Source organism: Syngnathus scovelli, chromosome 11 (genome assembly GCF_024217435.2).
Source record: "Syngnathus scovelli strain Florida chromosome 11, RoL_Ssco_1.2, whole genome shotgun sequence".
NCBI classification, from domain to species: domain Eukaryota; kingdom Metazoa; phylum Chordata; class Actinopteri; order Syngnathiformes; family Syngnathidae; genus Syngnathus; species Syngnathus scovelli.
In genome coordinates, this window is record NC_090857.1 from 14,930,967 (window position 1) to 14,954,080 (window position 23,114).

Sequence of the window (23,114 nt, forward strand, 5' to 3'; positions counted from 1 at the left end):
GCAGCTAGAGAGTGCCGCGTTGACCACTGCGCATGAAGAAATAACCACCTGCAACGTTTGGTTTAGGTTTTGGGTGCATTTTTAATTTTATTGCTTAAATCGCATTTTCTCGACGAGCTGAGCACGTTTTCTGAAATGCGCTAGTCCCGTCACTCTTGTTGGGTGTGCATAGTAAAAAGTGCTCTTGGCAGCTAGAGAGTGCCGCGTTGACCACTGCGCATGAAGAAATGACCATCTGCAACGTTTGGTTTAGGTTTTAGGTGCATTTTTAATTTTATTGCTTAAATCGCATTTTCTCGACGAGCTGAGCACGTTTTCTGAAATGTGCTTCTCCCGTCACTCTGGTTGGGTGCGCATAGTAAAAAGTGCTCTTGGCAGCTAGAGAGTGCCGCGTTGACCACTGCGCATGAAGAAATAACCACCTGCAACGTTTGGTTTAGGTTTTGGGTGCATTTTTAATTTTATTGCTCAAATCGCATGTTCTCGTCGAGCTGAGCACGTTTTCTGAAATGCGCTCCTCCCGTCACTCTTGTTGGGTGTGCATAGTAAAAAGTACTCTTGGCAGGTAGAGAGTGCCGCGTTGACCAGTGCGCATGAAGAAATGACCATCTCCAACGTTTGGTTTAGGTTTTGGGTGCATTTTTAATTTTATTGCTTAAATCGCATTTTCTCGACGAGCTGAGCACGTTTTCTGAAATGTGCTCCTCCCGTCACTCTGGTTGGGTGTGCATAGTAAAAAGTGCTCTTGGCAGCTAGAGAGTGCCGCGTTGACCACTGCGCATGAAGAAATGACCATCTGCAACGTTTGGTTTAGGTTTTAGGTGCATTTTTAATTTTATTGCTTAAATCGCATTTTCTCGACGAGCTGAGCACGTTTTCTGAAATGTGCTCCTCCCATCACTCTGGTTGGGTGCGCATAGTAAAAAGTGCTCTTGGCAGCTAGAGAGTGCCGCGTTGACCACTGCGCATGAAGAAATAACTACCTGCAACGTTTGGTTTAGGTTTTAGGTGCATTTTTAATTTTATTGCTTAAATCGCATTTTCTCGACGAGCTGAGCACGTTTTCTGAAATGTGCTCCTCCCGTCACTCTGGTTGGGTGCGCATAGTAAAAAGTGCTCTTGGCAGCTAGAGAGTGCCGCGTTGACTGCTGCGCATGAAGAAATAACCACCTGCAACGTTTGGTTTAGGTTTTGGGTGCATTTTTAATTTTATTGCTTAAATCGCATTTTCTCGACGAGCTGAGCACGTTTTCTGAAATGTGCTCCTCCCGTCACTCTGGTTGGGTGTGCATAGTAAAAAGTGCTCTTGGCAGCTAGAGAGTGCCGCGTTGACCACTGCGCATGAAGAAATGACCATCTGCAACGTTTGGTTTAGGTTTTAGGTGCATTTTTAATTTTATTGCTCAAATCGCATGTTCTCGTCGAGCTGAGCACGTTTTCTGAAATGTGCTCCTCCCGTCACTCTTGTTGGGTGTGCATAGTAAAAATTCTCTTGGCAGCTAGAGAGTGCCGCGTTGACCAGTGCGCATGAAGAAATGACCATCTCCAACGTTTGGTTTAGGTTTTGGGTGCATTTTTAATTTTATTGCTTAAATCGCATTTTCTCGACGAGCTGAGCACGTTTTCTGAAATGTGCTCCTCCCGTCACTCTGGTTGGGTGCGCATAGTAAAAAATGCTCTTGGCAGCTAGAGAGTGCCGCGTTGACCACAGCGCATGAAGAAATAACCACCTGCAACGTAGGGTTTAGGTTTTGGGTGCATTTTTAATTTTATTGCTTAAATCGCATTTTCTGGACGAGCTGAGCACCTTTTCTGAAATGTGCTCCTCCCGTCACTCTGGTTGGGTGTGCATAGTAAAAAGTGCTCTTGGCAGCTAGAGAGTGCCGCGTTGACCACTGCGCATGAAGAAATGACCATCTGCAACGTTTGGTTTAGGTTTTAGGTGCATTTTTAATTTTATTGCTTAAATAGCATTTTCTGGACGAGCTGAGCACGTTTTCTGAAATGTGCTCCTCCCGTCACTCTGGTTGGGTGCACATAGTAAAAAGTGCTCTTGGCAGTTAGAGAGTGCCGCGTTTACCACTGTGCATGAAGAAATAACCACATGCAACGTTTGGTTTAGGTTTTGGGTGCATTTTTAATTTTATTGCTTAAATCGCATTTTCTCGACGAGCTGAGCACGTTTTCTGAAATGTGCTCCTCCCGTCACTCTTGTTGGGTGTGCATAGTAAAAAGTGCTCTTGGCAGCTAGAGAGTGCCGCGTTGACCACTGCGCATGAAGAAATGACCATCTGCAACGTTTGGTTTAGGTTTTGGGTGCATTTTTAATTTTATTGCTTAAATCGCATTTTCTCGACGAGCTGAGCACGTTTTCTGAAATGTGCTCCTCCCGTCACTCTGGTTGGGTGCGCATAGTAAAAAGTGCTCTTGGCAGCTAGAGAGTGCCGCGTTGACCACTGTGCATGAAGAAATGACCATCTGCAACGTTCGGTTTAGGTTTTAGGTGCATTTTTAATTTTATTGCTTAATTCGCATTTTCTCGACGAGCTGAGCACGTTTTCTGAAATGCGCTCCTCCCGTCACTCTGGTTGGGTGTGCATCGTAAAAAGTGCTCTTGGCAGCTAGAGAGTGCCGCGTTGATGACTGCGCATGAAGAAATAACCACCTGCAACGTTTGGTTTAGGTTTTGGGTGCATTTTTAATTTTATTGCTTAAATCGCATTTTCTCGTCGAGCTGAGCACGTTTTCTGAAATGCGCTCCTCCTCTCACTCTGGTTGGGTGCGCATAATAAAAAGTGCTCTTGGCAGCTAGAGAGTGCCGCGTTGACCACTGCGCATGAAGAAATAACCACCTGCAACGTTTGGTTTAGGTTTTGGGTGCATTTTTAATTTTATTGCTTAAATCGCATTTTCTCGACGAGCTGAGCACGTTTTCTGAAATGTGCTCCTCCCGTCACTCTGGTTGGGTGCGCATAGTAAAAAGTGCTCTTGGCAGCTAGAGAGTGCCGCGTTGACCACTGCGCATGAAGAAATAACCACCTGCAACGTTTGGTTTAGGTTTTGGGTGCATTTTTAATTTTATTGCTTAAATCGCATTTTCTGGACGAGCTAAGCACGTTTTCTGAAATGTGCTCCTCCCGTCACTCTGGTTGGGTGTGCATAGTAAAAAGTGCTCTTGACAGCTAGAGAGTGCCGCGTTGACCACTGCGCATGAAGAAATGACCATCTGCAGCGTTTGGTTTAGGTTTTAGGTGCATTTTTAATTTTATTGCTTAAATCGCATTTTCTCGACGAGCTGAGCACGTTTTCTGAAATGTGCTCCTCCCGTCACTCTGGTTGGGTGCGCATAGTAAAAAGTGCTCTTGTCAGCTAGAGAGTGCCGCGTTGACCACTGCGCATAAAGAAATAACCACCTGCAACGTTTGGTTTAGGTTTTAGGTGCATTTTTAATTTTATTGCTTAAATCGCATTTTCTCGACGAGCTGAGCACGTTTTCTGAAATGTGCTCCTCCCGTCACTCTGGTTGGGTGCGCATAGTAAAAAGTGCTCTTGGCAGCTAGAGAGTGCCGCGTTGACTGCTGCGCATGAAGAAATAACCACCTGCAACGTTCGGTTTAGGTTTTTTAATTTTATTGCTTAAATCGCATTTTCTCGACGAGCTGAGCACGTTTTCTGAAATGTGCTCCTCCCGTCACTCTGGTTGGGTGTGCATAGTAAAAAGTGCTCTTGGCAGCTAGAGAGTGCCGCGTTGACCACTGCGCATGAAGAAATGACCATCTGCAACGTTTGGTTTAGGTTTTAGGTGCATTTTTAATTTTATTGCTTAAATCGCATTTTCTCGACGAGCTGAGCACGTTTTCTGAAATGTGCTCCTCCCATCACTCTGGTTGGGTGCGCATAGTAAAAAGTGCTCTTGGCAGCTAGAGAGTGCCGCGTTGACCACTGCGCATGAAGAAATAACTACCTGCAACGTTTGGTTTAGGTTTTAGGTGCATTTTTAATTTTATTGCTTAAATCGCATTTTCTCGACGAGCTGAGCACGTTTTCTGAAATGTGCTCCTCCCGTCACTCTGGTTGGGTGCGCATAGTAAAAAGTGCTCTTGGCAGCTAGAGAGTGCCGCGTTGACTGCTGCGCATGAAGAAATAACCACCTGCAACGTTTGGTTTAGGTTTTGGGTGCATTTTTAATTTTATTGCTTAAATCGCATTTTCTCGACGAGCTGAGCACGTTTTCTGAAATGTGCTCCTCCCGTCACTCTGGTTGGGTGTGCATAGTAAAAAGTGCTCTTGGCAGCTAGAGAGTGCCGCGTTGACCACTACGCATGAAGAAATGACCATCTGCAACGTTTGGTTTAGGTTTTAGGTGCATTTTTAATTTTATTGCTCAAATCGCATGTTCTCGTCGAGCTGAGCACGTTTTCTGAAATGCGCTCCTCCCGTCACTCTTGTTGGGTGTGCATAGTAAAAATTCTCTTGGCAGCTAGAGAGTGCCGCGTTGACCAGTGCGCATGAAGAAATGACCATCTCCAACGTTTGGTTTAGGTTTTGGGTGCATTTTTAATTTTATTGCTTAAATCGCATTTTCTCGACGAGCTGAGCACGTTTTCTGAAATGTGCTCCTCCCGTCACTCTGGTTGGGTGCGCATAGTAAAAAATGCTCTTGGCAGCTAGAGAGTGCCGCGTTGACCACAGCGCATGAAGAAATAACCACCTGCAACGTTTGGTTTAGGTTTTGGGTGCATTTTTAATTTTATTGCTTAAATCGCATTTTCTGGACGAGCTGAGCACCTTTTCTGAAATGTGCTCCTCCCGTCACTCTGGTTGGGTGTGCATAGTAAAAAGTGCTCTTGGCAGCTAGAGAGTGCCGCGTTGACCACTGCGCATGAAGAAATGACCATCTGCAACGTTTGGTTTAGGTTTTAGGTGCATTTTTAATTTTATTGCTTAAATAGCATTTTCTGGACGAGCTGAGCACGTTTTCTGAAATGTGCTCCTCCCGTCACTCTGGTTGGGTGTGCATAGTAAAAAGTGCTCTTGGCAGCTAGAGAGTGCCGCGTTGACCACTGCGCATGAAGAAATGACCATCTGCAACGTTTGGTTTAGGTTTTAGGTGCATTTTTAATTTTATTGCTTAAATCGCATTTTCTCGACGAGCTGAGCACGTTTTCTGAAATGTGCTCCTCCCGTCACTCTGGTTGGGTGCGCATAGTAAAAAGTGCTCTTGGCAGCTAGAGAGTGCCGCGTTGACCACTGCGCATGAAGAAATAAACACCTGCAACGTTTGGTTTAGGTTTTGGGTGCATTTTTAATTTTATTGCTCAAATCGCATGTTCTCGTCGAGCTGAGCACGTTTTCTGAAATGCGCTCCTCCCGTCACTCTTGTTGGGTGTGCATAGTAAAAAGTGCTCTTGGCAGCTAGAGAGTGCCGCGTTGACCAGTGCGCATGAAGAAATGACCATCTCCAACGTTTGGTTTAGGTTTTGGGTGCATTTTTAATTTTATTGCTTAAATCGCATTTTCTCGACGAGCTGAGCACGTTTTCTGAAATGTGCTCCTCCCGTCACTCTGGTTGGGTGCGCATAGTAAAAAGTGCTCTTGGCAGCTAGAGAGTGCCGCGTTGACCACTGCGCATGAAGAAATAACCACCTGCAACGTTTGGTTTAGGTTTTGGGTGCATTTTTAATTTTATTGCTTAGATCGCAATTTCTCGACGAGCTGAGCACGTTTTCTGAAATGTGCTCCTCCAGTCACTCTGGTTGGGTGCGCATAGTAAAAAGTGCTCTTGGCAGCTAGAGAGTGCCGCGTTGACCACTGCGCATGAAGAAATGACCATCTGCAACGTTTGGTTTAGGTTTTGGGTGCAGTTTTAATATTATTGCTTAAATCGCATTTTCTCGACGAGCTGAGCACGTTTTCTGGAATGTGCTCCTCCCGTCACTCTGGTTGGGTGTGCATATTAAAAAGTGCTCTTGGCAGCTAGAGAGTGCCGCGTTGACCACTGCGCATGAAGAAATGACCATCTGCAGCGTTTGGTTTAGGTTTTAGGTGCATTTTTAATTTTATTGCTTAAATCGCATTTTCTCGACGAGCTGAGCACGTTTTCTGAAATGTGCTCCTCCCGTCACTCTGGTTGGGTGCGCATAGTAAAAAGTGCTCTTGGCAGCTAGAGAGTGCCGCGTTGACCACTGCATATGAAGAAATAACCACCTGCAACGTTTGGTTTAGGTTTTAGGTGCATTTTTAATTTTATTGCTTAAATCGCATTTTCTCGACGAGCTGAGCACGTTTTCTGAAATGTGCTCCTCCCGTCACTCTGGGTGGGTGCGCATAGTAAAAAGTGCTCTTGGCAGCTAGAGAGTGCCGCGTTGACCACTGCGCATGAAGAAATAACCACCTGCAACGTTTGGTTTAGGTTTTAGGTGCATTTTTAATTTTATTGCTTAAATCGCATTTTCTCGACGAGCTGAGCACGTTTTCTGAAATGTGCTCCTCCCGTCACTCTGGTTGGGTGCGCATAGTAAAAAGTGCTCTTGGCAGCTAGAGAGTGCCGCGTTGACCGCTGCGCATGAAGAAATAACCACCTGCAACTTTTGGTTTAGGTTTTAGGTGCATTTTTTATTTTATTGCTTAAATCGCATTTTCTCGACGAGCTGAGCACGTTTTCTAAAATGTGCTCCTCCCGTCACTCTGGTTGGGTGCGCATAGTAAAAAATGCTCTTGGCAGCTAGAGAGTGCCGCGTTGACCACTGCGCATGAAGAAATAACCACCTGCAACGTTTGGTTTAGGTTTTGGGTGCATTTTTAATTGTATTGCTTAAATCGCATTTTCTCGACGAGCTGAGCACGTTTTCTGAAATGTGCTCCTCCCGTCACTCTGGTTGGGTGTGCATAGTAAAAAGTGCTCTTGGCAGCTAGAGAGTGCCGCGTTGACCACTGCGCATGAAGAAATAACCACCTGCAACTTTTGGTTTAGGTTTTAGGTGCATTTTTTATTTTATTGCTTAAATCGCATTTTCTCGACGAGCTGAGCACGTTTTCTGAAATGTGCTTCTCCCGTCACTCTGGTTGGGTGCGCATAGTAAAAAGTGCTCTTGGCAGTTAGAGAGTGCCGCGTTGACCAGTGCGCATGAAGAAATGACCATCTCCAACGTTTCGTTTAGGTTTTGGGTGCATTTTTAATTTTATTGCTTAAATCGCATTTTCTCGACGAGCTGAGCACGTTTTCTGGAATGTGCTCCTCCCGTCACTCTAGTTGGGTGTGCATAGTAAAAAATGCTCTTGGCAGCTAGAGAGTGCCGCGTTGACCACTGCGCATGAACAAATGACCATCTGCAGCGTTTGGTTTAGGTTTTAGGTGCATTTTTAATTTTATTGCTTAAATCGCATTTTCTCGACGAGCTGAGCACGTTTTCTGAAATATGCTCCTCCCGTCACTCTGGTTGGGTGCGCATAGTAAAAAGTGCTCTTGGCAGCTAGAGAGTGCCGCGTTGACTGCTGCGCATGAAGAAATGACCACCTGCAACGTTTGGTTTAGGTTTTAGGTGCATTTTTAATTTTATTGCTTAAATCGCATTTTCTCGACGAGCTGAGCACGTTTTCTGAAATGTGCTCCTCCCGTCACTCTGGTTGGGTGCGCATAGTAAAAAGTGCTCTTGGCAGCTAGAGAGTGCCGCGTTGACCATTGCGCATGAAGAAATAACCACCTGCAACGTTTGGTTTAGGTTTTAGGTGCATGTTTAATTTTATTGCTTAAATCGCATTTTCTCGACGAGCTGAGCACGTTTTCTGAAATGTGCTCCTCCCGTCACTCTGGTTGGGTGCGCATAGTAAAAAGTGCTCTTGGCAGCTAGAGAGTGCCGCGTTGACCGCTGCACATGAAGAAATAACCACCTGCAACGTTTGGTTTAGGTTTTAGGTGCATTTTAAATGTTATTGCTTAAATCGCATTTTCTCGACGAGCTGAGCACGTTTTCTGAAATGTGCTCCTCCCGTCACTCTGGTTGGGTGCGCATAGTAAAAAGTGCTCTTGGCAGCTAGAGAGTGCCGCGTTGACTGCTGCGCATGAAGAAATAACCACCTGCAACGTTTGGTTTAGGTTTTGGGTGCATTTTTAATTGTATTGCTTAAATCGCATTTTCTCGACGAGCTGAGCACGTTTTCTGAAATGTGCTCCTCCCGTCACTCTGGTTGAGTGTGCATAGTAAAAAGTGCTCTTGGCAGCTAGAGAGTGCCGCGTTGACCACTGCGCATGAAGAAATGACCATCTGCAACGTTTGGTTTAGGTTTTAGGTGCATTTTTTATTTTATTGCTTAAATCGCATATTCTCGACGAGCTGAGCACGTTTTCTGAAATGTGCTCCTCCCGTCACTCTGGTTGGGTGCGCATAGTAAAAAGTGCTCTTGGCAGCTAGAGAGTGCCGCGTTGACCACTGCGCATGAAGAAATAACCACCTGCAACGTTTAGTTTAGGTTTTAGGTGCATTTTTAATTTTATTCCTTAAATCGCATTTTCTCGACGAGCTGAGCACGTTTTCTGAAATGCGCTCCTCCCGTCACTCTTGTTGGGTGTGCATAGTAAAAAGTGCTCTTGGCAGCTAGAGAGTGCCGCGTTGACCAGTGCGCATGAAGAAATGACCATCTCCAACGTTTGGTTTAGGTTTTGGGTGCATTTTTAATTTTATTGCTTAAATTGCATTTTCTCGACGAGCTGAGCACGTTTTCTGAAATGTGCTCCTCCCGTCACTCTAGTTGGGTGCGCATAGTAAAAAGTGCTCTTGGCAGCTAGAGAGTGCCGCGTTGACCACTGCGCATGAAGAAATAACCACCTGCAACGTTTGGTTTAGGTTTTGGGTGCATTTTTAATTTTATTGCTTAGATCGCATTTTCTCGACGAGCTGAGCACGTTTTCTGAAATGTGCTCCTCCCGTCACTCTGGTTGGGTGTGCATAGTAAAAAGTGCTCTTGGCAGCTAGAGAGTGCCGCGTTGACCACTGCGCATGAAGAAATGACCATCTGCAACGTTTGGTTTAGGTTTTGGGTGCAGTTTTAATTTTATTGCTTAAATCGCATTTTCTCGACGAGCTGAGCACGTTTTCTGAAATGTGCTCCTCCCGTCACTCTGGTTGGGTGTGCATAGTAAAAAGTGCTCTTGGCAGCTAGAGAGTGCCGCGTTGACCACTGTGCATGAAGAAATGACCATCTGCAACGTTCGGTTTAGGTTTTAGGTGCATTTTTAATTTTATTGCTTAATTCGCATTTTCTCGACGAGCTGAGCACGTTTTCTGAAATGTGCTCCTCCCGTCACTCTGGTTGGGTGCGCATAGTAAAAAGTGCTCTTGGCAGCTAGAGAGTGCCGCGTTGACCACTGCGCATGAAGAAATAACCACCTGCAACGTTTGGTTTAGGTTTTAGGTGCATTTTTAATTTTATTGCTTAAATCGCATTTTCTCGACGAGCTGAGCACGTTTTCTGAAATGTGCTCCTCCCGTCACTCTGGTTGGGTGCGCATAGTAAAAAGTGCTCTTGGCAGCTAGAGAGTGCCGCGTTGACCACTGCGCATGAAGAAATAACCCCCTGCAACGTTTGGTTTAGGTTTTGGGTGCATTTTTAATTTTATTGCTTAAATCGCATTTTCTCGACGAGCTGAGCACGTTTTCTGAAATGTGCTCCTCCCGTCACTCTGGTTGGGTGCGCATAGTAAAAAGTGCTCTTGGCAGCTAGAGAGTGCCGCGTTGACCACTGCGCATGAAGAAATGACCATCTGCAACGTTTGGTTTAGGTTTTAGGTGCATTTTTAATTTTATTGCTTAATTCGCATTTTCTGGATGAGCTGAGTACGTTTTCTGAAATGTGCTCCTCCCGTCACTCTGGTTGGGTGCGCATAGTAAAAAGTGCTCTTGGCAGCTAGAGAGTGCCGCGTTGACTGCTGCGCATGAAGAAATAACCATCTGCAACGTTTGGTTTAGGTTTTAGGGGCATTTTTAATTTTATTGCTTAAATCGCATTTTCTCGACGAGCTGAGCACGTTTTCTGAAATGTGCTCCTCCCGTCACTCTGGTTGGGTGCGCATAGTAAAAAGTGCTCTTGGCAGCTAGAGAGTGCCGCGTTGACTGCTGCGCATGAAGAAATAACCACCTGCAACGTTTGGTTTAGGTTTTAGGTGCATTTTTAATTTTATTGCTTAAATCGCATTTTCTGGATGAGCTGAGCACGTTTTCTGAAATGTGCTCCTCTCGTCACTCTGGTTGGGTGCGCATAGTAAAAAGTGCTCTTGGCAGCTAGAGAGTGCCGCGTTGACCACTGCGCATGAAGAAATAACCACCTGCAACGTTTGGTTTAGGTTTTGGGTGCATTTTTAATTTTATTGCTTAAATCGCATTTTCTCGACGAGCTGAGCACGTTTTCTGGAATGTGCTCCTCCCGTCACTCTGGTTGGGTGCGCATAGTAAAAAGTGCTCTTGGCAGCTAGAGAGTGCCGCGTTGACCGCTGCACATGAAGAAATAACCACCTGCAACGTTTGGTTTAGGTTTTAGGTGCATTTTAAATGTTATTGCTTAAATCGCATTTTCTGGATGAGCTGAGTACGTTTTCTGAAATGTGCTCCTCCCGTCACTCTGGTTGGGTGCGCATAGTAAAAAGTGCTCTTGGCAGCTAGAGAGTGCCGCGTTGACTGCTGCGCATGAAGAAATAACCACCTGCAACGTTTGGTTTAGGTTTTAGGTGCATTTTTAATTTTATTGCTCAAATCGCATTTTCTGGATGAGCTGAGCACGTTTTCTGAAATGTGCTCCTCTCGTCACTCTGGTTGGGTGCGCATAGTAAAAGTGCTCTTGGCAGCTAGAGAGTGCCGCGTTGACCACTGCGCATAAAGAAATAACCACCTGCAACGTTTGGTTTACGTTTTAGGTGCATTTTTAATTTTATTGCTTAAATCGCATTTTCTCGACGAGCTGAGCACGTTGTCTGAAATGTGCTCCTCCCGTCACTCTGGTTGGGTGCGCATAGTAAAAAGTGCTCTTGGCAGCTAGAGAGTGCCTCGTTGACTGCTGCGCATGAAGAAATAACCACCTGCAACGTTTTGTTTAGGTTTTGGGTGCATTTTTAATTTTATTGCTTAAATCGCATTTTCTCGACGAGCTGAGCACGTTTTCTGAAATGTGCTCCTCCCGTCACTCTGGTTGGGTGCGCATAGTAAAAAATGCTCTTGGCAGCTAGAGAGTGCCGCGTTGACCACTGCGCATGAAGAAATAACCACCTGCAACGTTTGGTTTAGGTTTAAGGTGCATTTTTAATTTTATTGCTTAAATCGCATTTTCTCGACGAGCTGAGCACGTTTTCTGAAATGTGCTCCTCCCGTCACTCTGGTTGGGTGTGCATAGTAAAAAGTGCTCTTGGCAGCTAGAGAGTGCCGCGTTGACCACTGCGCATGAAGAAATGAGCATCTGCAACGTTTGGTTTAGGTTTTGGGTGCATTTTTAATTTTATTGCTTAAATCGCATTTTCTCGACGAGCTGAGCACGTTTTCTGGAATGTGCTCCTCCCGTCACTCTGGTTGGGTGCGCATAGTAAAAAGTGCTCTTGGCAGCTAGAGAGTGCCGCGTTGACCACTGCGCATGAAGAAATAACCACCTGCAACGTTTGGTTTAGGTTTTAGGTGCATTTTTAATTGTATTGCTTAAATCGCATTTTCTCGACGAGCTGAGCACGTTTTCTGAAATGTGCTCCTCCCGTCACTCTGGTTGGGTGCGCATAGTAAAAAGTTCTCTTGGCAGCTAGAGAGTGCCGCGTTGACCACTGCGCATGCAGAAATAACCACCTGCAACGTTTGGTTTAGGTTTTAGATGCATTTTTAATTTTATTGTTTAAATCGCATTTTCTCGACGAGCTGAGCACGCTTTCTGAAATGTGCTCCTCCCGTCACTCTGGTTGGGTGCGCATAGTAAAAAGTGCTCTTGGCAGCTAGAGAGTGCCGCGTTGACCACTGCGCATGAAGAAATAACCACCTGCAACGTTTGGTTTAGGTTTTAGGTGCATTTTTAATTTTATTGCTTAAATCGCATTTTCTCGACGAGCTGAGCACGTTTTCTGAAATGTGCTCCTCCCGTCACTCTGGTTGGGTGCGCATAGTAAAAAGTGCTCTTGGCAGCTATAGAGTGCCGCGTTGACCACTGCGCATGAAGAAATAACCACCTGCAACGTTTGGTTTAGGTTTTAGGTGCATTTTTCATTTTATTGCTTAAATCGCATTTTCTCGACGAGCTGAGCACGTTTTCTGAAATGTGCTCCTCCCGTCACTCTGGTTGGGTGCGCATAGTCAAAAGTGCTCTTGGCAGCTAGAGAGTGCCGCGTTGACCACTGCGCATGAAGAAATAACCACCTGCTACGTTTGGTTTAGGTTTTAGGTGCATTTTTAATTTTATTGCTTAAATCGCATTTTCTCGACGAGCTGAGCACGTTTTCTGAAATGTGCTCCTCCCGTCACTCTGGTTGGGTGCGCATAGTAAAAAGTGCTCTTGGCAGCTAGAGAGTGCCGCGTTGACCGCTGCACATGAAAAAATAACCACCTGCAACGTTTGGTTTAGGTTTTAGGTGCATTTTAAATGTTATTGCTTAAATCGCATTTTCTCGACGAGCTGAGCACGTTTTCTGAAATGTGCTCCTCCCTTCACTCTGGTTGGGTGCGCATAGTAAAAAGTGCTCTTGGCAGCTAGAGAGTGCCGCGTTGACTGCTGCGCATGAAGAAATAACCACCTGCAACGTTTGGTTTAGGTTTTGGGTGCATTTTTAATTTTATTGCTTAAATCGCATTTTCTCGACGAGCTGAGCACGTTTTCTGAAATGTGCTCCTCCCGTCACTCTGGTTGAGTGTGCATAGTAAAAAGTGCTCTTGGCAGCTAGAGAGTGCCGCGTTGACCACTGCGCATGAAGAAATGACCATCTGCAACGTTTGGTTTAGGTTTTAGGTGCGTTTTTTATTTTATTGCTTAAATCGCATATTCTCGACGAGCTGAGCACGTTTTCTGAAATGTGCTCCTCCCGTCACTCTGGTTGGGTGCGCATAGTAAAAAGTGCTCTTGGCAGCTAGAGAGTGCCGCGTTGACCACTGCGCATAAAGAAATAACCACCTGCAACGTTTGGTTTAGGTTTTAGGTGCATTTTTAATTTTATTGCTTAAATCGCATTTTCTCGACGAGCTGAGCACGTTTTCTGAAATGTGCTCCTCCCGTCACTCTGGTTGGGTGCGCATAGTAAAAAGTGCTCTTGGCAGCTAGAGAGTGCCGCGTTGACTGCTGCGCATGAAGAAATAACCACCTGCAACGTTCGGTTTAGGTTTTGGGTGTATTTTTAATTTTATTGCTTAAATCGCATTTTCTCGTCGAGCTGAGCACGTTTTCTAAAATGCGCTCCTCCCGTCACTCTGGTTGGGTGTGCATAGTAAAAAGTGCTCTTGGCAGCTAGAGAGTGCCGCGTTGACCACTGCGCATGAAGAAATGACCATCTGCAACGTTTGGTTTAGGTTTTAGGTGCATTTTTAATTGTATTGCTTAAATATCATTTTCTCGACGAGCTGAGCACGTTTTCTGAAATGTGCTCCTCCCGTCACTCTGGTTGGGTGCGCATAGTAAAAAGTGCTCTTGGCAGCTAGAGAGTGCCGCGTTCACTGCTGCGCATGAAGAAATAACCACCTGCAACGTTTGGTTTAGGTTTTGGGTGCATTTTTAATTTTATTGCTTAAATCGCATTTTCTCGACGAGCTGAGCACGTTTTCTGAAATGTGCTCCTCCCGTCACTCTGGTTGGGTGTGCATAGTAAAAAGTGGTCTTGGCAGCTAGAGAGTGCCGCGTTGACCACTGTGCATGAAGAAATGACCATCTGCAACGTTCGGTTTAGGTTTTAGGTGCATTTTTAATTTTATTGCTTAATTCGCATTTTCTCGACGAGCTGAGCACGTTTTCTGAAATGTGCTCCTCCCGTCACTCTGGTTGGGTGCGCATAGTAAAAAGTGCTCTTGGCAGCTAGAGAGTGCCGCGTTGACCACTGCGCATGAAGAAATAACCACCTGCAACGTTTGGTTTAGGTTTTAGGTGCATTTTTAATTTTATTGCTTAAATCGCATTTTCTCGACGAGCTGAGCACGTTTTCTGAAATGTGCTCCTCCCGTCACTCTGGTTGGGTGCGCATAGTAAAAAGTGCTCTTGGCAGCTAGAGAGTGCCGCGTTGACCACTGCGCATGAAGAAATGACCATCTGCAACGTTTGGTTTAGGTTTTAGGTGCATTTTTAATTTTATTGCTTAAATCGCATTTTCTGGATGAGCTGAGTACGTTTTCTGAAATGTGCTCCTCCCGTCACTCTGGTTGGGTGCGCATAGTAAAAAGTGCTCTTGGCAGCTAGAGAGTGCCGCGTTGACTGCTGCGCATGAAGAAATAACCACCTGCAACGTTTGGTTTAGGTTTTAGGTGCATTTTTAATTTTATTGCTTAAATCGCATTTTCTCGACGAGCTGAGCACGTTTTCTGAAATGTGCTCCTCCCGTCACTCTGGTTGGGTGCGCATAGTAAAAAGTGCTCTTGGCAGCTAGAGAGTGCCGCGTTGACTGCTGCGCATGAAGAAATAACCACCTGCAACGTTTGGTTTAGGTTTTAGGTGCATTTTTAATTTTATTGCTCAAATCGCATTTTCTGGATGAGCTGAGCACGTTTTCTGAAATGTGCTCCTCTCGTCACTCTGGTTGGGTGCGCATAGTAAAAAGTGCTCTTGGCAGCTAGAGAGTGCCGCGTTCACCACTGCGCATAAAAAAATAACCACCTGCAACGTTTGGTTTAGGTTTTGGGTGCATTTTTAATTTTATTGCTTAAATCGCATTTTCTCGACGAGCTGAGCACGTTTTCTGAAATGTGCTCCTCCCGTCACTCTGGTTGGGTGCACATAGTAAAAAGTGCTCTTGGCAGCTAGAGAGTGCCGCGTTGACCACTGCGTATGAAGAAATGACCATCTGCAACGTTTGGTTTAGGTTTTAGGTGCATTTTTAATTTTATTGGTTAAGTCGCATTTTCTCGACGAGCTGAGCACGTTTTCTGAAATGTGCTCCTCCCATCACTCTGGTTGGGTGCGCATAGTAAAAAGTGCTCTTGGCAGCTAGAGAGTGCCGCGTTGACCGCTGCGCATGAAGAAATAACCACCTGCAACGTTTGGTTTAGGTTTTAGGTGCATTTTTAATTTTATTGCTTAAATCGCATTTTCTCGACGAGCTGAGCACGTTTTCTGAAATGTGCTCCTCCCGTCACTCTGGTTGGGTGCGCATAGTAAAAAGTGCTCTTGGCAGCTAGAGAGTGCCGCGTTGACCACTGCGCATGAAGAAATGACCATCTGCAACGTTTGGTTTAGGTTTTAGGTGCATTTTTTTATTTTATTGCTTAAATCGCATATTCTCGACGAGCTGAGCACGTTTTCTGAAATGTGCTCCTCCCGTCACTCTGGTTGGGTGCGCATAGTAAAAAGTGCTCTTGGCAACTAGAGAGTGCCGCGTTGACCACTGCGCATAAAGAAATAACCACCTGCAACGTTTGGTTTAGGTTTTAGGTGCATTTTTAATTTTATTGCTTAAATCGCATTTTCTCGACGAGCTGAGCACGTTTTCTGAAATGTGCTCCTCCCGTCACTCTGGTTGGGTGCGCATAGTAAAAAGTGCTCTTGGCAGCTAGAGAGTGCCGCGTTGACCACTGCGCATGAAGAAATAACCACCTGCAACGTTTGGTTTAGGTTTTAGGTGCATTTTTAATTTTATTGCTTAAATCGCATTTTCTCGACGAGCTGAGCACGTTTTCTGAAATGTGCTCCTCCCGTCACTCTGGTTGGGTGCGCATAGTAAAAAGTGCTCTTGGCAGCTAGAGAGTGCCGCGTTGACTGCTGCGCATGAAGAAATAACCACCTGCAACGTTCGGTTTAGGTTTTGGGTCTATTTTTAATTTTATTGCTTAAATCGCATTTTCTCGACGAGCTGAGCACGTTTTCTGAAATGTGCTCCTCCCGTCACTCTGGTTGGGTGCGCATAGTAAAAAGTGCTCTTGGCAGCTAGAGAGTGCCGCGTTGACTGCTGCGCATGAAGAAATAACCACCTGCAACGTTCGGTTTAGGTTTTGGGTCTATTTTTAATTTTATTGCTTAAATCGCATTTTCTCGACGAGCTGAGCACGTTTTCTGAAATGTGCTCCTCCCGTCACTCTGGTTGGGTGCGCATAGTAAAAAGTGCTCTTGGCAGCTAGAGAGTGCCGCGTTGACCACTGCGCATGAAGAAATAACCACCTGCAACGTTTGGTATAGGTTTTAGGTGCATTTTTAATTTTATTGCTTAAATCGGATTTTCTCGACGAGCTGAGCACGTTTTCTGGAATGTGCTCCTCCCGTCACTCTGGTTGGGTGTGCATAGTAAAAAGTGCTCTTGGCAGCTAGAGAGTGCCGCGTTGACCACTGCGCATGAAGAAATGACCATCTGCAGCGTTTGGTTTAGGTTTTAGGTGCATTTTTAATTTTATTGCTTAAATCGCATTTTCTCGACGAGCTGAGCACGTTTTCTGGAATGTGCTCCTCCCGTCACTCTGGTTGGGTGTGCATAGTAAAAAGTGCTCTTGGCAGCTAGAGAGTGCCGCGTTGACCGCTGCGCATGAAGAAATAACCACCTGCAACGTTTGGTTTAGGTTTTAGTTGCATTTTTAATTTTATTGCTTAAATCGCATTTTCTCGACGAGCTGAGCACGTTTTCTGAAATGTGCTCCTCCCGTCACTCTGGTTGGGTGCGCATAGTAAAAAGTGCTCTTGGCAGCTAGAGAGTGCCGCGTTGACCACTGCGCATGAAGAAATAACCACCTGCAACGTTTGGTTTAGGTTTTAGGTGCATTTTTAATTTTATTGCGTAAATCGCATTTTCTCGACGAGCTGAGCACGTTTTCTGAAATGTGCTCCTCCCGTCACTCTGGTTTGGTGTGCATAGTAAAAAGTGCTCTTGGCAGCTAGAGAGTGCCGCGTTGACCACTGCGCATGAAGAAATGACCATCTGCAGCGTTTGGTTTAGGTTTTAGGTGCATTTTTAATTTAATTGCTTAATTCGCATTTCCTCGACGAGCTGAGCACGTTTTCTGAAATGTGCTCCTCCCGTCACTCTGGTTGGGTGCGCATAGTAAAAAGTGCTCTTGGCAGCTAGAGAGTGCCGCGTTGACCACTGCGCATGAAGAAATGACCATCTGCAGCGTTTGGCTTAGGTTTTAGGTGCATTTTTAATTTTATTGCTTAAATTGCATTTTCTCGACGAGCTGAGCACGTTTTCTGAAATGTGCTCCTCCCGTCACTCTGGTTGGGTGCGCATAGTAAAAAGTGCTCTTGGCAGCTAGAGAGTGCCGCGTTGACCACTGCGCATGAAGAAATAACCACCTGCAACGTTTGGTTTAGGTTTTGGGTGCATTTTTAATTTTATTGCTTAAATCGCATTTTCTCGACGAGCTGAGCACGTTTTCTGAAATGTGCTCCTCCCGTCACTCTGGTTGGGTGCGCATAGTAAAAAGTGCTCTTGGCAGCTAGAGAGTGCCGCGTTTACCACTGCGCATGAAGAAATAACCACCTGCAACGTTTGGTTTAGGTTTTGGGTGCATTTTTAATTTTATTGCTTAAATCGCATTTTCTCGACGAGCTGAGCACGTTTTCTGAAATGTGCTCCTCCCGTCACTCTGGTTGGGTGCGCATAGTAAAAAGTGCTCTTGGCAGCTAGAGAGTGCCGCGTTGACCACTGCGCATGAAGAAATAACCACCTGCAACGTTTGGTTTAGGTTTTGGGTGTATTTTTAATTTTATTGCTTGAATCGCATGATCTCGTCGAGCTGAGCACGTTTTCTGAAATGTGCTCCTCCCGTCACTCTGGTTGGGTGCGCATAGTAAAAAGTGCTCTTGGCAGCTAGAGAGTGCTGCGTTGACCACTGCGCATAAAGAAATGACCATCTGCAACGTTTGGTTTAGGTTTTAGGTGCATTTTTAATTTTATTGCTTAAATCGCATTTCCTCGACGAGCTGAGCACGTTTTCTGAAATGTGCTCCTCCCGTCACTCTGGTTGGGTGCGCATAGTAAAAACTGCTCTTGGCAGCTAGAGAGTGCCGCGTTGACCGCTGCACATGAAGAAATAACCACCTGCAACGTTTGGTTTAGGTTTTAGGTGCATTTTAAATTTTCTTGCTTAAATCGCATTTTCTCGACGAGCTGAGCACGTTTTCTGAAATGTGCTCCTCCCGTCACTCTGGTTGGGTGCGCATAGTAAAAAGTGCTCTTGGCAGCTAGAGAGTGCCGCGTTGACTGCTGCGCATGAAGAAATAACCACCTGCAACGTTTGGTTTAGGTTTTGGGTGCATTTTTAATTTTATTGCTTAAATCGCATTTTCTCGACGAGCTGAGCACGTTTTCTGAAATGTGCTCCTCCCGTCACTCTGGTTGGGTGTGCATAGTAAAAAGTGCTCTTGGCAGCTAGAGAGTGCCGCGTTGACCACTGCGCATGAAGAAATGACCATCTGCAACGTTTGGTTTAGGTTTTAGGTGCATTTTTAATTTTATTGGTTAAGTCGCATTTTCTCGACGAGCTGAGCACGTTTTCTGAAATGTGCTCCTCCCATCACTCTGGTTGGGTGCGCATAGTAAAAAGTGCTCTTGGCAGCTAGAGAGTGCCGCGTTGACCACTGCGCATGAAGAAATAACCACCTGCAACGTTTGGTTTAGGTTTTAGGTGCATTTTTAATTTTATTGCTTAAATCGCATTTTCTCGACGAGCTGAGCACGTTTTCTGAAATGTGCTCTTCCCCTCACTCTGGTTGGGTGCGCATAGTAAAAAGTGCTCTTGGCAGCTAGAGAGTGCCGCGTTGACTGCTGCGCATGAAGAAATAACCACCTGCAACGTTTGGTTTAGGTTTTGGGTGCATTTTTAATTTTATTGCTTAAATCGCATTTTCTCGACGAGCTGAGCACGTTTTCTGAAATGTGCTCCTCCCGTCACTCTGGTTGGGTGCGCATAGTAAAAAGTGCTCTTGGCAGCTAGAGAGTGCCGCGTTGACCACTGCGCATGAAGAAATAACCACCTGCAACGTTTGGTTTAGGTTTTAGGTGCATTTTTAATTTTATTGCTTAAATCGCATTTTCTCGACGAGCTGAGCACGTTTTCTGAAATGTGCTCCTCCCGTCACTCTGGTTGGGTGCGCATAGTAAAAAGTGCTCTTGGCAGCTAGAGAGTGCCGCGTTGACTGCTGCGCATGAAGAAATAACCACCTGCAACGTTTGGTTTAGGTTTTGGGTGCATTTTTAATTTTATTGCTTAAATCGCATTTTCTCGACGAGCTGAGCACGTTTTCTGAAATGTGCTCCTCCCGTCACTCTGGTTGAGTGCGCATAGTAAAAAGTGCTCTTGGCAGCTAGAGAGTGCCGCGTTGACCACTGTGCATGAAGAAATGACCATCTGCAACGTTTGGTTTAGGTTTTAGGTGCATTTTTTATTTTATTGCTTAAATCGCATATTCTCGACGAGCTGAGCACGTTTTCTGAAATGTGCTCCTCCCGTCACTCTGGTTGGGTGCGCATAGTAAAAAGTGCTCTTGGTAGCTAGAGAGTGCCGCGTTGACCACTGCGCATGAAGAAATAACCACCTGCAACGTTTGGTTTAGGTTTTAGGTGCATTTTTCATTTTATTGCTTAAATCACATTTTCTCGACGAGCTGAGCACGTTTTCTGAAATGTGCTCCTCCCGTCACTCTGGTTGGGTGCGCATAGTAAAAAGTGCTCTTGGCAGCTAGAGAGTGCCGCGTTGACTGCTGTGCACGAAGAAATAACCTCCTGCAACGTTTGGTTTAGGTTTTGGGTGCATTTTTAATTTTATTGCTTAAATCGCATTTTCTCGACGAGCTGAGCACGTTTTCTGAAATGTGCTCCTTCCGTCACTCTGGTTGGGTGCGCATAGTAAAAAGTGCTCTTGGCAGCTAGAGAGTGCCGCGTTGACCACTGCGCATGAAGAAATAACCACCTGCAACGTTTGGTTTAGGTTTTGGGTGCATTTTTAATTTTATTGCTTAAATCGCATTTTCTGGACGAGCTGAGCACCTTTTCTGAAATGTGCTCCTCCCGTCACTCTGGTTGGGTGTGCATAGTAAAAAGTGCTCTTGGCAGCTAGAGAGTGCCGCGTTGACCACTGCGCATGAAGAAATGACGATCTGCAACGTTTGGTTTAAGTTTTAGGTGCATTTTTAATTTTATTGCTTAAATCGCATTTTCTCGACGAGCTGAGCACGTTTTCTGAAATGTGCTCCTCCCGTCACTCTGGTTGGGTGTGCATAGTAAAAACTGCTCTTGGCAGCTAGAGAGTGCCGCGTTGACCACTGCGCGTGAAGAAATGACCATCTGCAACGTTTGGTTTAGGTTTTGGGTGCATTTTTAATTTTATTGCTTAAATCGCATTTTCTCGACGAGCTGAGCACGTTTTCTGAAATGTGCTCCTCCCGTCACTCTGGTTGGGTGCGCGTAGTAAAAAGTGCTCTTGGCAGCTAGAGAGTGCCGCGTTGACCACTGCGCATGAAGAAATAACCACCTGCAACGTTTGGTTTAAGTTTTGGTTGCATTTTTAATTTTATTGCTTAAATCGCATTTTCTCGACGAGCTGAGCACGTTTTCTGAAATGTGCTCCTCCCGTCACTCTGGTTGGGTGCGCATAGTAAAAAGTGCTCTTGGCAGCTAGAGAGTGCCGCGTTGACCACTGCGCATGAAGAAATAACCACCTGCAACGTTTGGTTTAGGTTTTGGGTGCATTTTTAATTTTATTGCTTAAATCGCATGTTCTCGTCGAGCTGAGCACGTTTTCTGAAATGCGCTCCTCCCGTCACTTTTGTTGGGTGTGCATAGTAAAAAGTGCTCTTGGCAGCTAGAGAGTGCCGCGTTGACCACTGCGCATGAAGAAATGACCATCTGCAACGTTTGGTTTAGGTTTTGGGTGCATTTTTAATGTTATTGCTTAAATCGCATTTTCTCGACGAGCTTAGCACGTTTTCTGAAATGTGCTCCTCCCGTCACTCTGGTTGGGTGCGCATAGTAAAAAGTGCTCTTGGCAGCTAGAGATTGCCGCGTTGACCACTGCGCATGAAGAAATAACCACCTGCAACGTTTGGTTTAGGTTTTGGGTGCATTTTTAATTTTATTGCTTAAATCGCATTTTCTCGACGAGCTGAGCACGTTTTTGGAAATGTGCTCCTCCCGTCACTCTGGTTGGGTGTGTATAGTAAAAAGTGCTCTTGGCAGCTAGACAGTGCCGCGTTGACCACTGCGCATGAAGAAATGACCATCTGCAACGTTTGGTTTAGGTTTTGGGTGCAGTTTTAATTTTATTGCTTAAATCGCATTTTCTCGACGAGCTGAGCACGTTTTCTGGAATGTGCTCCTCCCGTCACTCTGGTTGGGTGTGCATAGTAAAAAGTGCTCTTGGCAGCTAGAGAGTGCCGCGTTGACCTCTGCGCATGAAGAAATGACCATCTGCAGCGTTTGGTTTAGGTTTTAGGTGCATTTTTAATTTTATTGCTTAAATCGCATTTTCTCGACGAGCTGAGCACGTTTTCTGAAATGTGCTCCTCCCGTCACTCTGGTTGGGTGTGCATAGTAAAAAGTGCTCTTGGCAGCTAGAGAGTGCCGCGTTGACCGCTGCGCATGAAGAAATAACCACATGCAACGTTTGGTTTAGGTTTTAGGTGCATTTTTAATTTTATTGCTTAAATCGCATTTTCTCGACGAGCTGAGCACGTTTTCTGAAATGTGCTCCTCCCGTCACTCTGGTTGGGTGCGCATAGTAAAAAGTGCTCTTGGCAGCTAGAGAGTGCCGCGTTGACCACTGCGCATGAAGAAATAACCACCTGCAACGTTTGGTTTAGGTTTTAGGTGCATTTTTAATTTTATTGCTTAAATCGCATTTTCTCGACGAGCTGAGCACGTTTTCTGAAATGTGCTCCTCCCGTCACTCTGGTTGGGTGCGCATAGTAAAAAGTGCTCTTGGCAGCTAGAGAGTGCCGCGTTGACCACTGCGCATGAAGAAATAAGCACCTGCAACGTTTGTTTTAGGTTTTGGGTGCATTTTTAATTTTATTGCTTAGATCGCAATTTCTCGACGAGCTGAGCACGTTTTCTGAAATGTGCTCCTCCAGTCACTCTGGTTGGGTGTGCATAGTAAAAAGTGCTCTTGGCAGCTAGAGAGTGCCGCGTTGACCTCTGCGCATGAAGAAATAACCACCTGCAACGTTTGGTTTAGGTTTTAGGTGCATTTTTAATTTTATTGCTTAAATCGCATTTTCTCGACGAGCTGAGCACGTTTTCTAAAATGCGCTCCTCCCGTCACTCTGGTTGGGTGTGCATAGTAAAAAGTGCTCTTGGCAGCTAGAGAGTGCCGCGTTGACCACTGCGCATGAAGAAATGACCATCTGCAACGTTTGGTTTAGGTTTTAGGTGCATTTTTTATTTTATTGCTTAAATCGCATTTTCTCGACGAGCTGAGCACGTTTTCTGAAATGTGCTCCTCCCGTCACTCTGGTTGGGTGCGCATAGTAAAAAGTGCTCTTGGCAGCTAGAGAGTGCCGCGTTGACCACTGCATATGAAGAAATAACCACGTGCAACGTTTGGTTTAGGTTTTAGGTGCATTTTTAATTTTATTGCTTAAATCGCATTTTCTCGACGAGCTGAGCACGTTTTCTGAAATGTGCTCCTCCCGTCACTCTGGGTGGGTGCGCATAGTAAAAAGTGCTCTTGGCAGCTAGAGAGTGCCGCGTTGACCACTGGGCATGAAGAAATAACCACCTGCAACGTTTGGTTTAGGTTTTAGGTGCATTTTTAATTTTATTGCTTAAATAGCATTTTCTCGACGAGCTGAGCACGTTTTCTGAAATGTGCTCCTCCCGTCACTCTGGTTGGGTGCGCATAGTAAAAAGTGCTCTTGGCAGCTAGAGAGTGCCGCGTTGACTGCTGCGCATGAAGAAATAACCACCTGCAACGTTTGGTTTAGGTTTTGGGTGCATTTTTAATTTTATTGCTTAAATCGCATTTTCTCGACGAGCTGAGCAC